A 16,097-nucleotide genomic window follows, 5' to 3' on the forward strand; every position below is an offset into this window, starting at 1 on the left:
CCTTAAAACGGCTCACTAGAATGGCTGGGGCTTTAGTTTTGTTCTCAAGCCCCTAAGGAAAGTGGGAGAGGGAAGGCAGCGAGCTCTTCTTTGTCCTGCCCTGGCCCCTTCTTTGTCCTGCTCTGGCCCTTTGGCCCAGAGCTGGGAAGCTGCCGCAGAGCGTGGGAGGGCCTGGGAGGGGCGAGGACAAACAAGGAAAGAGGCTTTTCAGGAAAACTTGGTTCAGAACTCAGCCTCCACCTCCTCTCCCTCCTCCCCTTGGGCTCTGGAGGGAAAGCTGGAAGGTGAGCTGCCATGTCTGGCCCTGCATGCTCTCTGTGCCTCCTTTCTGACTCTCCATCAGAGCCAGGGCCACAGCCCAAGGATCTGCCAGGGCTGTACTCAAAGTCAGAGCCCTTGGCATGACCTCCAGCTCTCTACCAGCCCCAGTACCACCACTAGCACACTCCCTTTAGTTGTCCTGGATCCTCCCCAAGGCCCACAGCTCTGTTGGCTGCTCTGGTGATCTGGCCCACCCTCTGTTCTACTTGCTGGTGTTTATCCCCGTTGGGGGGGGGGGGCGGTCCAGGGGTCAAGGCTCCCTCCCTGACTTTGCAACAAGTGACAGGGAAGAGGAAGCAGAGGCAGCTAGAGCTGAAATTCATTCAGCCTAACACTTGGCAAGAAGCTGGGTTGTTTTGCAATCTGTGTAAGGTATGAAGGTGGAGGCTGGGAGGGAGGAGGCAGAAGATGGGGATTACCTCTGCTGCCTCCTTCCTCTGCACTTCTTAGAGGGCTCTCCTTTTCTCCCTCGACAAAGAAGTACCTTTGGGATCTGCCTTCTATAATTGTAGAGGATACAGAATAATAAGAGGCAGGACTTGCCCTCGGCTCCAGAAGCTTCTAATCTATTCACCTGGTTCTTCTCTCTGCCAACAGCTGCTGGGTTAAGGACAGAAACTATGGACCCAGAGCCACCAAAAGGATGAAGAAAAGGCTTGGCTGTCTGGCTTTTGAGTACCTGGGGTAGAATCTAGCTTTGGCCTCTCTTTGACCTCAATCTTGACCTTCAATAACAGGTGTATCTCAACACAGCCTCCCACCCCTCCTGCCAGCTAGACATTCCAGTTCACTTCTACACACACACACACATACACACACCATTCCTCCCACAACCAAATTCAGCCCAAGAAGGAACTGCACCCTTAATAAACACGATTCAGATTGGAACCGTGGGAAATGGATACACGTCCAAGACTTGGCAGAGCAAGGCACAGGCCTGGCTCCAGGTTGCACACACTTCTTCTCAGATTCCTCAGAGTCCAGGATTCTGGGGACTGACCTCACCATTTAGGGACAGGGTTGTATCCTGTGCCTGTGTGTTTCCATATATGTCTTTTTAATTCTGTGTTTTTTTGGACTGGGAAGGATGTAAAGATAGAAAAGGCAGTGGACTGAGAGCTTTTAAGTTCTGGCTAGAGAGAGTGTGTGTGTGACCATATGATTGTGGTTGTGGGTGTGTAAGTGTGAATGGTATGAGTGTGTGTGGATGTGTGTGTTTAATCCAAGAACTATTCTCCTTGTCAGTAGGTTGTTCCAGGTAACAGGGCAACGCCCTGTGCAAATCCTGGGTGGCCTCAATCTTGGGCCAACGTTGACGGACTGACTGAGGGTGGGTCCTTGCTGCAAACCAGGTCAAGCTGCAGTAGGTGCCTTCCCTTCCCCCTCCTTTCTCACCAAGCAAACCATTGCCCAGGGGGAAAACCTGCCTGCCCAGGTGATGCAAATGTGGGACAACCTGGGATGTCCCAGAATCAGGGACCCAGCCTCCCTAGATCCTTTTCTGGTTCTCGAAAAGGCCAGCTAGCTTGCCCCAACCTTCCCAGAGCCTTGATGTCTTGGGAAGGGTCAAAGTCTAAGCTAATTTGTTATTTGGGAGAGATGGAGACAGAGAGGGTGAGGCAAGAGTCAAGGCTGGGTCCCATGGATGTGCTTTGCCTCAACTTCTATCTCTACCTCACTACTCCTTTTTTCAAGGAAAGGGAATAATAAATATGTATTAAGTACCAACTGTATGCCAGGTACTGTGCTATTACCTCGGTTCATATCCAAAACAACCCTATGCTATAGGTCTCATTCTTACTTTAGAGTTGGGGAATCGGAGACTTAGGGGCGTTAGTTAACTTGCCCAGAATGCTCCAGAGACTAGGCAATTTGTCTGGAAGTGTATCTGCATAGCATTTGACTTAAGATTAAGAAGGTGTCGCATCATGTGGCTGGGTGGCTCAGTTGGTTAGAGCGTCATCCTGATACACCAAGGTTGCAGGTTCCATCTCCAGTCAGGGCACATACAAGAAGCAACTAAGTAGAACAAATTGATGTTCTGTTTTCCTCTCTCTCTTTCTCCCCCCCCTCCCTCCCTCTTCCCCGCTCGCTCCCTAAAACCAATTCTAAAAAAAAGGATGTCGCATTAAAGGATGGCAGAGTTGGAGATTATTGGAGGGCTGACACTTTCCCAGCTATCTTTTGGAACTACCCCTATCAACAGCTCAGAGAAAATGGCAAACGTTGGGAATTCCACCCCAGGCACGAGGATGAAACTCTTTCCACCAGCAGGACTGCCCTTCCTGAAGAGAATGATTGCTTCTGGTGCAATGTCTGAGCAGCAGGCCCATCCTGGTGTTGCTACGCAATGATGGTGCTTGGAAGTGAGGTGTGTCTCCCAGACGAGAAGCCTGAAGCACTCGGTGCTCCTGCCCCCGCAGTACCTCAGCTTCCCAGAAGCTCCGTTTTAATTCCAGCCACATTTCCTCTTCCCTAAACTCCTCCCTCTCCCTCCTACCTTCTCCTGGGCTGGTGGCAAAGGAAGAAGGTGGCCAGCATAGGCTGCAACAAACTTCCACGTAGACTGCTACAGAGGTTACTGAAGCAGCAACTGAGCTCTCCCCTCTCCCAGACTTTGGGATCTGCAGCTGGTGATGAGGGGAGAGGGGCAGGTAGGTCCAGGCCCTTTGAAGAGCCATGGTGCCTCCTTCCAAGGGATGTATTAAGAATGGATTGATTCATTCAGGGAGAGTGTTGAAAGCCACCAAGGACAGACAGAGGTTGTGTAACGAGCCCTAAGGAAACATCCCACTTCCCCATTCACCTGCCTGAGAGACGTGTCCCTCTAAAAACCCCTTCAAAAGCCACCTACCATCCTGGGCCAATGGCTCTTCAGCAAATCATTTGGGGAACCTGAAGGAGGGGGTCCTCCAGGAGGTGGCATGGACTGTCCTTGGCAGTGGCAGGCTAATCAAACCCCAGATTGCCCTCTTTCTGGCCTGGGGTTCCGCCTCCTGGTTGGGGGGCAAGGGCACCCAGCACATGCTATGCCAGGGCCATCCCGTCCAGCCTTTGCTATGCTGCTACTGCTGGTGTCATCTTGCAGGTCCCTGCACCTGCCATTGGCCGTCCTTGAGCCTCTGTAGGACTGAGATGCAGGAGACTGTGTGTGGGGAGTGTGCAGGGGCGTGGGGGTGGGGGTGGAGGGGCGCCTGTGTGCCTGCCTCCTCTCCCATTCCTTACCCCCAGATGAGATCTGTCTCAAACCCTCTCCTTATCCAGCATCTCTCCCCAGTCCCTTGGCCTCTGCAGATCTTCACGCAGCTGCCTGGGGAGCCGGAGACTCATGACAGTCCTCGTGAGCGGGATGGACCTTGGAGGAGCCATGGCCTGGGCAGGCGTGTGTAGCTTCTGGGAGGCTTACATAAACACTGGCTGGGATGGGGAGGGAAGGGGGGGGGTGTGTGTGTGCAATGGGCTGCCCAGGAAATAAAGCAACCCCAGCCCCGCCAGCTCAGCCTGCATGGAAAGAAGGAACAAGGCTAATTTTCCCTCCTCTCATCCCTCTCCCCCCTGGTCTGCAGCTGTTAGTTGGGCTGGAAAGACTGCAGTATCATGGGGGAGAGGGGCGGGGGAAGGAGAGAGAGAGAGAGAGACCAATTTGGGATCCCTCCCCTTCTTCTAAATTGGGGGGGAGGATGGGGAGAAGCAATTTGCCAAAAAGATTTTCAATGCCACAGGAAGGAGCTTTGTCTCATTAGAATGCGCATTTGCACCCTGAAAAAAAAAAATCTGTGCTGGTTGCAAAAATTCAGACGTGTGTAGGGGCCCAGCGGAGATTTAAAAAAAAAAGCGCTAGCTCTGCAATGCAGGATCTGCGAAGTTTTGGTGCCACGAGGAAATGTGGGTCGTGCTCATTTCATTTGCTTGTTCCTGCTAACCTACTGTCCGCCTGACTCTGGCACAGCCTCACATCTCAGTCAGAGGCCCTGCTGCTCAGAACCAGGGTCATGGGCAGGGGACTGAAGCCGAGGGCTGGAAGGGGGAGTCAGGGGTTAATGTGCTGAGAGGATTCCAGGGGGCTGGGAGGGCCAGACGGGTGGGAGGGGACACTGGCCTGAGGGATGGAGGCTGAACTTGCCTTTGCACCCGTTTGCACCCGTGTTTGTTCTCCAGCTGGACCCGGGTTAGTGTGAAGTTCTTCCAGCTCTCCTCCCCCCACCCCCCACCCTACTCCCAGCTCCTCCCTATCCCCAGTTGGCAGAAGGACTTTCTCCTTCCTGTCCACTGGCTCCAAAGACCAACCCTACAGAATGAGCCCCTGCTTCATTCCCTGACCCCAGGGAACCCTGAACTCTCCTTGTCCTCATCTGGAATGGGCGCTTGCTGCATCTCTGTGGGGTGTCCTCCTTCCCACAAAGAGGGGACCAGGCAGCCCTATTTGGGGAGCTCAGGCTGCAGGGAAACCAAGTCTTGACTCTGGGCTGACATTGCACATCAGCTCGAGGGCTGGCCTGGACCAGGCCGTGCTCTTGGCTGGGGGAGGCCCTTTGTTCATGTGGGACTGAGGGCTCTGGGTTGTGTAAAGGCCAAGGGGCTGCCTGGGGAGAGACTATGCCTGGAAAAACCATGTTTCTTTCTCGGGTGTTTGCTCCCCTGGTGCCTCAAGAGAGACAAAAGGAGACAGTAGCAGGATCAAGAGCCAGGAGAGGAGCAGAAGGGCACCCAGTGCCCTTCACTCCTTCCCCATCTTCCCTCCAGTTTCCCGGGCCAGCAGAGGACAGGGCCCGGTGTGTTTGTGCCGGCTGGAGGCTCACGCGGGCTGCCCGGGTCACATGGGCTGGGCATGTGCAGCCTGCTCCATTTCTACCACAACAACTCGCTCATAAACAGCCGGGCTGCTGCTGGCGGTGGCGGTAGAGACATGTGCAAGCGAGGGGGTGGGGCACGTGGCCCTGCCCGCGCCAAGGGAAGGCGCTCGCTCAGCACTGCCCCGCCCTCCCCACACTGGGGCTGCCTCGCCACAGGAAATTCCTAGTGCTCCCTTGCTGCTGCAAAACATGTTTTGGGAAGTGACTTTCAATAAGGATGGAGTCGATGGGCTATTAAAAAAGAGAGAACGGGTAATGAGTCGGAGACCGACTTCTGCTCACGCTGGTCCTTTCTTAGATCCCTGTACTAGGTGGGGTGGAGGGCTGAGCAGGAGTCGGGTGTTTCTAAGTCCTACCTGTTTCTCCCTTCTAAACCTATATGAAAGCGGAACCAGCAAGGGCTCCATGGTGAGTGTTGGGGTGAGGAACAGAGTTCCCTAAGATGGTGGCGCCAGGACTAGTAGCAGGGTCAGCAGCAATTGAGGACCTATCAGAAATGTAAAATCAGACCCCCTTGAATCAGACACTCAGCAGTGGAGCCCAGCAATCTGGCTTTTTTAAAATATATTTTTTTTATTGATTTGAGAGAGGAAGGGAGAGAGAGAAAAACATTAATGAGGAGAGAGAATCATTAATCAGCTGTCTCCTGCATGTCCCCTCTGGGGATCAAGCCCACAACCCAGGCATGTGCCCTAACCCTGTGCCCTAAATGGGAATGGAACCATGACCTTCTGGTTCATAGGTCTACGCTCAACCACTGAGCCACGCTGCCAGATTCAGCAATCTGAGTTTTAAGGAGCCCTCCAGGTGGTGGGTTTGGTCCCCAGTGAGGGCACATACCCAGGCAACCAATCAATGTTTCTCTCTCAAATTTCTCTCTCTCTCCCCCTTCCTCTCTCTAAAATAAATTTTAAAAATAAAAAAGTTTGGCCAGAGGGCATAACCAGATACAGTTAGAATCAGTGAAAAAAGCATTTATTGAGTTCCTACCTACCATGTGCAAGGATTCTGGAAATGAGGGCAAATGAGTAGTAGGAAGAGAAATAGCTGAGATCTGAAAGGGAAAGGGGTAGGGGGAGGGGAGCTAATAAGGGGAAGAGAGGGCTAGGATTGTAATTGTGAGTCCTAATTGTTTATCTTTTCTCCGTCTTACCTACTTTTCTTCCTGCCCCGAGGCTCCTGTTAGAGCAATGGATTGGGGTTTAAATGGTTTTGAGGTTGGAGGTAGAAATTGGTCCCTTGTCTATTTTTGCTGGCACGGGGACCCCAAGCTAGATGCAGCCATAGGTCCTTGCTTCCCATGCACAACTAAAAGGATATGAGCCCTAGCCGATTTGGCTCAATGGATAGAGCGTCAGCCTGCGGACTCAAGGGTCCCGGGTTCGATTCCGGTCAAGGGCATGTACCTGGGTTGCAGGGCACATCCCCAGTGGGGGGTGTGCAGGAGGCAGCTGATCGATGTTTCTCTCTCATCGATGTTTCTAACTCTCTGTCCCTCTCCCTTTCTCTCTGTGGAAAATCAATAAAATATATTTTTTAAAAAAATAAAAGGATATGAGCAACACACACACACACACACACACACACACACACACACACACACACAGGCTCCCTGGGATCTCCGAGGCAGGGCTAGGGAGAGCCAAGAATAGGAATGAGGTCCCAGAGGGTTGGAAGTACCCCACAAAATGAGTTTAACAGATAACAAGCAGGAAAAAGCCTTTCAATGGGGGAGGGTGGGGACAATCCTGGCCTTTTCCAGCTTCCTGAGCCCCAGAAACTGTGACCAGCAGCAGCAGAGGGTCCCTAAGGCAGGTCACAAAGGCTCCTGAGAAGGAGACCTGAGCCTGGACAGCTCAGTGACTGGAGAGTGCTGAATTGGGGATCAGAAGGGTTCCCTGTCGCAAGCAAACAGAACAAGGGTGGGCATGGGTGGCAGGGGGGTGGGTGAGTGGAGGGGGTGGAGGAAGCTAGGGATGGGAGCCTTGCTCAGCCCTCTCCTCAGGCCTTCCCTCCCCCATCACATGCAGCCCCTCCGGAGCACAGCTCTCCTTACTGTCTCAAGTGTGACCCATTGACTCGTGGTCTCTCCCTGCTCATTATTTTGAGGAATAGACTTTCCTGTGATTCTCATAATGCCCTTTCTTATGCTTCTCTGCAAGGTTTCCTCTCTGCCTGAGAGGCTCTGGGCTCTCAAGGAGCAGACATCCCTGCAGGCTCAGCTGCAGTGACCTACATCAGCTCTCCCCAGGCCCAGGGGATGGGGGTTGAGGTCTCAAGATAGGAACTGGGGAATCTGGCACAGGTCTACAGATGATGATGTCAGAAAGGCAGGCTGCAAAAGTGTTATGGGCCAGAAAGAGTTCGTCCACCTGGCGCCAGCAGAGCCAAACACTAAACATTGAGAATTGCAGTGGAGAAATAGTAACTATTTTATTGAGGAATGGCACCACCCCAGAAGAATGGGGAGATAATGCTAAAAAAAAAAATGGCATGTAGGTTACAGATTACATAGGGCAAAGTCACAAGACTCGTGGGTTAGGGGTTGTGCTGGACACTGATTGGTTGGAGGTAAGGTAAAGGTAATGAATCATTTCTTCAGGTCTTAAGGGCAGTTCTTTTTTTTTTTTTTAAATATATTTTATTGATTTTTCTACAGAGAGGAAGGGAGAGGGATAGAGAGTCAGGAACATCGATGAGAGAGAAACATCGATCAGCTGCCTCCTGCACACCTCCCACCGGGGATGTGCCCACAACCAAGGTACATGCCCCTGACCGGAATCGAACTTGGGACCCTTCAGTCCGCAGGCCGACGCTCTATCCACTGAGCCAAACTGGTTAGGCTTAAGGGCAGTTCTGAGGCCTTTTCCAGGGTCCCTTTGTCCTGTTTCATGGGAAAGTAGCCAGGGAATAGTTCCACCTTAGGGATCAGGAACTGAAACATAACTTAGGTCAAGATGTTATCTTTAGCCTGCCAGAGGTCCAGACTATGTGATCATTGGTCAGATCTGGACTACCGTTTGGTGCCTTGAGGGCTGCTGATTTTCAGGGGAAAGGCTCTGTCTGGGGCAGGGTGGGAGAAGAGAGAGAGAGGATTTCTAGAATTTAAAACATGTAATAAGTCATAAGGACACCCAGTTTGAAAAGTGGCATGAAGAAAGAGCAAGGCAGGGGGCACCACTGGACGGAGTGTAGATGATATCAGAAGACTCTCTAACCCCCAAATGCAAACACTTAGATTCTGAAAAGGATCCATAAGGAACCCCGTTACTAATTACCATTCACAAACCCCTGCCTTCGGGACCCTGGCCGCGGAACCTTTCCTTCTAGCTACAGGCCTTCTGAAACAGGGGAGGCAGGTTCTGAAATAGGTGCTTTTTTTCTCTATATGAACCTCCGTGTTTAGGATGCCCACTGCTTCCAGATTGTGGATGTTTTGCCCTGGCAAGGAAATACTATTGTGGGGGCAGGAAATTAGGTGGTGGTGACAGAGAATAATAGATGAGCCGAGAGAAAGAGAGGGAGGGAGAGAGAGAGAGAGAGAGAGAGAGAGAGAGAGAGAGAGAGAGAGAGAGAGAGAATATGAGCCTGAGCTGGTGAGCAAGCTGTGCAAAGGGTGGCTCTCACTGTCCAAAGGGCTTCCCCTTAGCCAAGCTCCACCCCAAAGCCCAGGAAGTCCACAGCTTGGCACCCAGCCAGGGTGAGAGCATTCCTCAGGACTCTGACAGCCTGGGGGGATGGTGCTGGTGTTCCCACCGCCAGGATGGGGGAGGGGAAGGAAACGCGCAGGGGAGGAAATGACCGCAGAGAAGAGGGTGAGGGTAAGAGGTGGGGAGCTGGTTCTCTGCCACGAGTTCCTATTAGAGAGAAAGTGGAGGCTGAAGGCTTCCTAACGGCCACAAGAAGGGTCTGCAGTTTCAGAGCAGATGACCCCTAGGTCACCTCTCTGCTCAGGGTTATTACTGAGGTCTCACACTGTCCTCTGGACTCGCTCGCTCCCTCCCTCCCTCACCCTGGGGCTGTGGTTGAGCTCGGGAGCCCCCGAGTGGTGAATATGTGGAACTGCAGCTGGGCTGAGGGAGGAGCTCAGAGGGTCTCCCTCCGTCTCTCCACCAGGCCCCCTCCCTTTCCTCCCCTGGGCCCAGGACTCTGGAAATAGCACCTGATAATGGGAGCGCTGACAGATGCTGAGTTGTAGGAAAGCAAGCGTCTTCCCTAGTCCTTAACGTTCTAGCTGGATTGCTTTTGGGCTGTTTCCCTGGAAAATAGGACACTATTTCCCTATTTGCCCTAGGACTCCTTCCATTTTCTTCCACACATGCCCCAGGAGTAGCGTGTTTATTGGCTACAATGAGGTCCCTTCCTTGCACCCCAAGATTTGTAGTTCTTGGACTGTTTACTATCCATGACTTCTATGACTTTGGAGGGACAAATAGCCCAGGGATCATTCTGATTTTAAATCCCTTCCTTCTCTGAGCACTGTCAGATGTACATACAACTCTTCCTCCCAGTCTCCAACCACATACTTTCCATCACCCCAATTCCCTACCCAGTCTCTCAACCCCACATCTCATGTGGGGAAAAGGAGTGGGGAGGAAAACAGCAAAGCCTAGGTCAGAATTTTTCCCAAGGAAACCGGTTCCCTCTGTTTGGCTTCACTTGACCTATTTTCTAGCTTTTCCTGGTTAGTCCCCTTGTTCTGTGCACCAAGCCTTCCCACTGGACTAATTTTTGCTGTTCTGCCCACTCCCCCTTCCTCCCACATGACCTCCTGGGGTTCTTCCCATCCAGAGCAACTGTTCCCAATGTTGAGAAGAGGAGAGTCCGTTTTGGAAATAATTTATGTCAGCTTCGGGAGTGTGAGCCCATAGAGGGAGAACTACTTTGTGTTGTCGGGGGAAGGGAAGGTAGTGAAGGAGGCAAAAAGCAGAACACTCACCCCAGGAGAGGCTGTGTTCCCGCTATCCAGCCCCTAATTAAAGAACTCTGGGTTCTCAGACAGCTCTCTCTACCAACATCCTGAAGAACTCCAGGGAAATGGAGGTGGAGGAGAGGTAACCAACTTTACAACTAGGGATTAACATTTTATCCAACTTGACCCCAAGCAGTTTTTTCTTTTTCTTTTTTAAATTGACTTGAGAAAGATGGATTTGTTGTTCCATTTATTTATGTATTCATTGGTTGATTCACGTGCTTGATGGGATCAAACCCTCAACCTTGGTATATTGGGAGGATGCTCTAACCAACTGAGCTACCCAGCCAGGGACAAGAGGGTGAGGGAGATTCTCTTGAATTTGCCTCATTTGTGGTGTGATCCTTAATGTTATTAACTAGGGAGCTACGTGGATATGGAATCATTTTAAGCAGAAACACCCATTTCCCCTATTGTACTCCAGCCCTCAATCAGATTTCCTCTCCTCCCCGGGCTGCTGCTCCACATTAACCCTGAAGGGGGCACTTTTGTTCAGTCGGTAGTTGGTGCCAGCCAAAAGGGAGCCCCAGGAAGGAAACATAACAATTGGTCACGTGCTGGGGGTGGGGTTCTCGCAGGGGTTGCTGGGACAGGGAAGGGAGGTCCACGTGGAGTGGGTGGAGCTCACTGAAAGTTTTGGCGGGGCTGGCAAAGGAAGAAAAATACCCAAATTTGAGTTGTGATTAAAAAAAAAAAAAAAAAAAGTCAGCAGGGAGGGTGTGTTCCGCCCGCGGAGAGGCCTAGCAGAGGGAGAAGGGGAACGGCACATGAGCATCTTGCTTGTGGACGCCTGGAATGCCGGGCAGGGTGTCTGGGAAAAAGAATTCTGGAGCAGGGGCCGCGCTCGGAGCCGGAAACCTCTGCGGCTGCATGCTGGTTCCCCACCCCCCATCCTCCTGGAGAAGGGAAAAGTGGCCTCTCCACCCATGGTCTCATTTTGGTCCCATGTGGGGCTGGGCTAATGCCAGGTACGCCACCCGTCTGTATTTACCTTTCCAAGAGACTCGGGAAGCCGCTCAGATGAATCCTCTCTCCCTGGGAAAAAGCCAAAACAAGCCTCCTTTTTAAAAATATATATATTTTAATTGATTTTAGAGAGGAAAGGACAGAGATAGAAGCATCAATGATGAGAGAGAAACATTGATGGGCTGCCTCCTGCATGCCCCCTACTGGAGATCAAGCCTGCAACCCAGCATGTGCCCCAACCGGGATTGAACTGTGACCTCCTGGTTCATAGGTCGTTGTTCAACCACTGAGCCATGCAGGTGGGGCCAAGCCTCCCCTTTTCACCACCTAGTTGTGCCTCACTGTTAGCAGGAAAACACAGCTTCACGCAGGCTTTGAGCCTGAAGGAGCTCGAAAGATGGTCTAGTTTAATTTTCTTTTGGGGCTGGGGGAACCAAGACCCAGACAGGTAAAGGGCTTGCTGCGTGCTCTTTTCCTACCACAGGCATTCCCTTCAAAGAATGTAGGTCAAAGGAAGTGCACTCCACCTTTCTAAAAGCCTAGGGCCTAGAGGAATGGTAAAAGTGTTGGCTTCAACTCCATGTGCACCTTTAGCCAGAGGGCAAAAGGGAATGATCGTTATCCCATTAGAAATAAATAGGCAGAGAATTGTTTAGAACTTGATTTATGGGTCCTACTCCTTCCCTAGGTTCCCTGACAGCTAGCAGCTCCACTTTCTCCCTCTTGGCCTTTACTCTTGGCTCTCTAGCGTTTTTGTATGTCTTAGTTCAAGGATTACTACAGCTTCAAACCTAATGGTTTGGAAGCAAGATTTCTCTTTCCTTACTAGAAGATCTTCTCTTACCAGGTTTCAGTTTTCGGGTGGATTATCCACCTCATCCTGTGAATTAAGATCAGAATTCCAATCCCCAAATGCCAGCTTTTTGGCTTTGAGGAAGAAAAGCATGTTTGCTTCATCTGGATCAGTGAAATCCTAGACTGGACTTTAGAGCTGTTAAGGTTCCAGGAAAAAAAAAAAGTGGGGGACAGATGTAAGATTGCCAGCTTTTTATTTTGCCAAGTAAGGACATTAAAAAACTACCTCCACTAGTTGCTGCTTACTATCACCCTCATTTCACAAAAGAAAGTATTTTAACACACACACAATAGGAAGCATGTAATCTCAGAATAAATAACAGTCCTAGGCTTCCTTGCATTGACTTACATGGGTACTATAGTGCCCCCCTCCATTTTGTTGAAAATAGATTCTAGTTTGGTCTGTGGGTCTCTAGACCTGAGTGCCAAATCCAACCCAATGCCTGTTTTTATATGTACTACAAGCTAAGAATAAGCTCAGAATTTTTTAATGCATGAAAAATCTAGAATAGTATTCCATGACACATGAAAAGTAAATGAAATCCAACCCTGGCCAGTGAGCTCACTGGTTAGAGCGTTGGCCCTCATACCGAAGGGTCGTGGGTTCAAATCCCAGTCAAGGGCATTTACCTGGGCTGCAGGTTCATCCCCAGACCTAGTCTGGGCACGTGAGAGGCAACCCAGTCGACGTGTCTCTCTCACACCGATGTTTCTCTCTCTCCCCTCCTCTCATCCTCCCTCCCACTCTCTTAAAAAAATTCAATGGGAAAAATATCCTCGGGTGAGGATTAACCAATATATGTAATACTAGAGGCCCAGTGCATGAAATTCGTGCATGGGTAGGGTCCCTAGCGGCTGCCAGCTGCTGGTGGGGCCTTCCTTCGTTCCGTGCCACCCCCTGGTGGTCAGTGCATGTCATAGTGAGCAGTCGAGCTCCTGGTCGGTCAAACTCCTGCCGGAGGGGACAATTTGCATATTAGGCTTTTATATATATATAGATTATATATATGAAATTCAAACTTCAGTGTTCCTAAATAGGACTTTATCAAATGGTGGAACTGTGATTGCTGCTTGGTCTCACACCAGACCCTTCGCTTTTAACCATTGAGTCTCTCATCTGTCATTCCCTCTATTGCCATACTACTAGTACCTTACATAACCACTCATCATCAGCCATACTCACTCATACATTATTTCTTTTTGCTACAATGGCAAAGTTAAATAGTGCAGGAGACCCGAAGGGCTGTCAAAGCCTAAAATATTTACTATCTGGATTTGTTGTTGTTGTTGTTAATCCTCACTGGAGGATATCTTTTCCATTGATTAGAAGGGAGGGGGAGAGGGAGAGAGAAGAGAGAGAAACATCAATGTGAGAGAGCCACATCAATCCATTGCTTCCCGCACGTGCCCTAACCGGGGCAGGGAACCTGCAACTCAAGTATGTGTCCTTGACCAGAATCGAACCCACAACCCTTGGGTTCATGGGCCGACACTCTAACCACTGAGCAATGCCAGCCTTTGATGATACAGCTTGACTGATAAATTATCCATTCCTTAACTGGGCCTTCAGACCTTCATAATCTGGTCTCAAAACCCTCTTGACCTGCTTTATCCCCTATACTCCTCACTATCCAAGCTAAACACCAGCCAACTTCTCCCATTTACTCCAATACATTCTTTTATCCCATGCCTTCACAATATTCTCATGTCTGAGATGTCCTCCTACAGTCTGAATCTTTAAGACCCACCTCAGTTGTCATTTCCTCAATTCCTTCCAAGATATATGTTCTTTCTTCTCTGTGCTCCTAGACAACTTTCTTCTTCCCCAGGTTTTACTATTTTTTACACTATGCTGTTATATGACTGTCACTCTCAAGGCCAAGGGTAGATGCTTTGTCTAATATAACTAAACAGCTCATTTACTCATTCACTGAATATTTATTAAGTGCCTACTGTGTGCCAGGTATGGTTCTAAGTGCTGAGGATACAGCAGTGAACAAAACGTGAAGCTTACATTCTAGAAGGACAGAACAACAAATAAGGTAAATTACATGTTAGATGGTAATAAGTTCTACGGATTAAAATAAAGCAGAAAAGGGGAGAGGGATTTGGAGGGGAGCTGTGAGTTTACATAGGGTGGCTAGAAAAGATCTGATGAAAAGATATTTAGAGAGAGGATATCTGAAGGAGTGAACCAGGTGGAGGGAACAAGTGAAAAGACCCAAGCAGACATATGGCAGGTATGTTTGAAAAACAGCCAAGAGGTGAGTGTAGCAGGGGGTGGTGAAGAAAGGGAGAGCAGTAGGAGTGGAAGTCAGAGGGCAGTACCAGGGGGCCAGATCCTATTTAGGCCATAATAATGATAATTTTATTTTTACTCCAAGTAAGATGGGAAGCCATGAGTTTTTTGTTGTTGTTAATCCTCACCTGAGGATATTTTTTCCATTTATCTTCAGAGAAAGTAGAAGGGACAGGTGGGATCAAGCCTGCAACCAACGTATGTGCCCTTGACCGGAATCGAACCTGAGACCCTTCAGTCTGTGGGCTGATGCTCTAACCACTGAGAAAACCAGCTAGGGCACCATGAGTTTAGAAGAGAGAAAAAAACATGATCTCACTCATGATCGCTATGGCTGTTGTGCTGAGAACAGATTTAAGTAGGGGAAGGCAAAGGTTGAAACTGAGAGACTAATTACAAGGTTACTGCAATAAAAAAGTGAGATATGGTTAGGGCCTAGACCAGTGGTTCTTAACCTTCCTAATGCCGAGACCCTTTAATACAGTTCCTCATGTTGTGGTGACCCCCAACCATAAAATTATTTTCGTTGCTACTTCATAACTGTAATTTTGCTACTGTTATGAATCGTAATGTAAGTATCTGATATGCAGGATGTATTTTATTGTTACAAATTGAACATAATTAAAGCATAGTGATTAATCACAAAAACAATATGTAATTATATACGTGTTTTCCCCGATGGTCTTAGGCGACCCCTGTGAAAGGGTCGTTCGACCCCCCAAAAAGCAAGGTTTAGGTGGGGGAAATTCAGGAGTGTGATTTTAGATGTAAGTGTGAAATGCCTATTAGACATCCAAGTGGCTATGTCTCCTAGGGAGTTGGATGCACCATTCTGAAGTTAGGGGGTGCATCCAGGGAGAAGACATGCATGTGGGAGCTGGTCAGTGTAGAGGTGGTATTGACCGTTTTGATCCCGGAAGAAAGAGATCAGCATTTGAAATCGCCTCCCACCACATCACATCCCCCTTCACTGGTCACCCCTCCTCATCCCAATACCTCCCTGGCGGACCCGAGGCCACAGGGTCTGGTGGAGGGGACTGGGCGCTCCTGGCTTCTTAACCATTCACACCCAGGGTTTAACTGTCCAGTGCTCCATGCTGTGGGCCCACTGGGCAGAGAGAGACGTCGTTTTCACGAGAGGTTTTCACATGAGGCCAAGAATGTTAGTCTTCTTCGTCTCCATACGGGTTGAAAATATATATACAGACCTCAACAGAAAAGAAAAACAACCAATTACAACAAAAAGCTTTTTCACGAGGAATTCTGGGAGGACTTACTGGCTAAAGTTGCCTGGAAATTAAGACACATCCACACACGATGAACCCTGAAAGGCGGCAAGACGCGCTCAGCAAGCCCGAGCGCCCTAGCGTGCGCCTCCCCGGGAAAAGGTAACCCCCTTTGCTCCAACCCTGCAGGAGCCCCCGGGACGGGAAGGAGGTGCCGAGGCTGGGAGCCGGCCGCTGGGGGAGAACTGTCGGTAGTTGGCAACACTCATTCCAGGGAGGTTGTGGCCACCTCCCCGGGCGGACATCATGGATGGGACCCCCTCCGACAACCAGCGGTCCGCCGGTTTCTGACCTGGATCCCTTAGAGACAAAGGACTTCATTTCTCCCCACACAGTGTGGGGCTCATGGGGGGGCTAGAGCTCCACCCCGGGAAACACCCACCGGCTCCCCGGGGAGACTGAGTCAGGAGCTGGTCCAGGAGGCGGGCAGGGCTGCAGGGGCCGCTGGCCCGGGGCGCGGGGTCCACGTCCCTGCCGCCCGCCGCCCCCTCCGGCCTCAGCGCCACTTCTCTCGGCTCCTTTCCCCCGGGAGCCTCCGCAGGCCC

General features: G+C 50.4%; 1 protein-coding gene across 3 annotated transcripts in view; it reads left to right on the forward strand.

The window, feature by feature from the left end:
* Window positions 1-15,374: 15,374 nt before the first annotated feature.
* MSL1 (male specific lethal 1 homolog) overlaps window positions 15,375-16,097 on the forward strand; it is a 13,443-nt gene continuing 12,720 nt past the window's right edge. For all 3 annotated transcript variants that reach the window (XM_006100820.3, XM_023764390.1, XM_023764391.1), the window contains exon 1: window positions 15,375-15,390. The gene's annotated coding sequence lies outside the window, so the exon portion shown is untranslated. The remainder of the gene's footprint in view (window positions 15,391-16,097) is intronic.

Source organism: Myotis lucifugus, unplaced genomic scaffold (genome assembly GCF_000147115.1).
Source record: "Myotis lucifugus unplaced genomic scaffold, Myoluc2.0 scaffold_329, whole genome shotgun sequence".
Lineage (NCBI taxonomy): Eukaryota > Metazoa > Chordata > Mammalia > Chiroptera > Vespertilionidae > Myotis > Myotis lucifugus.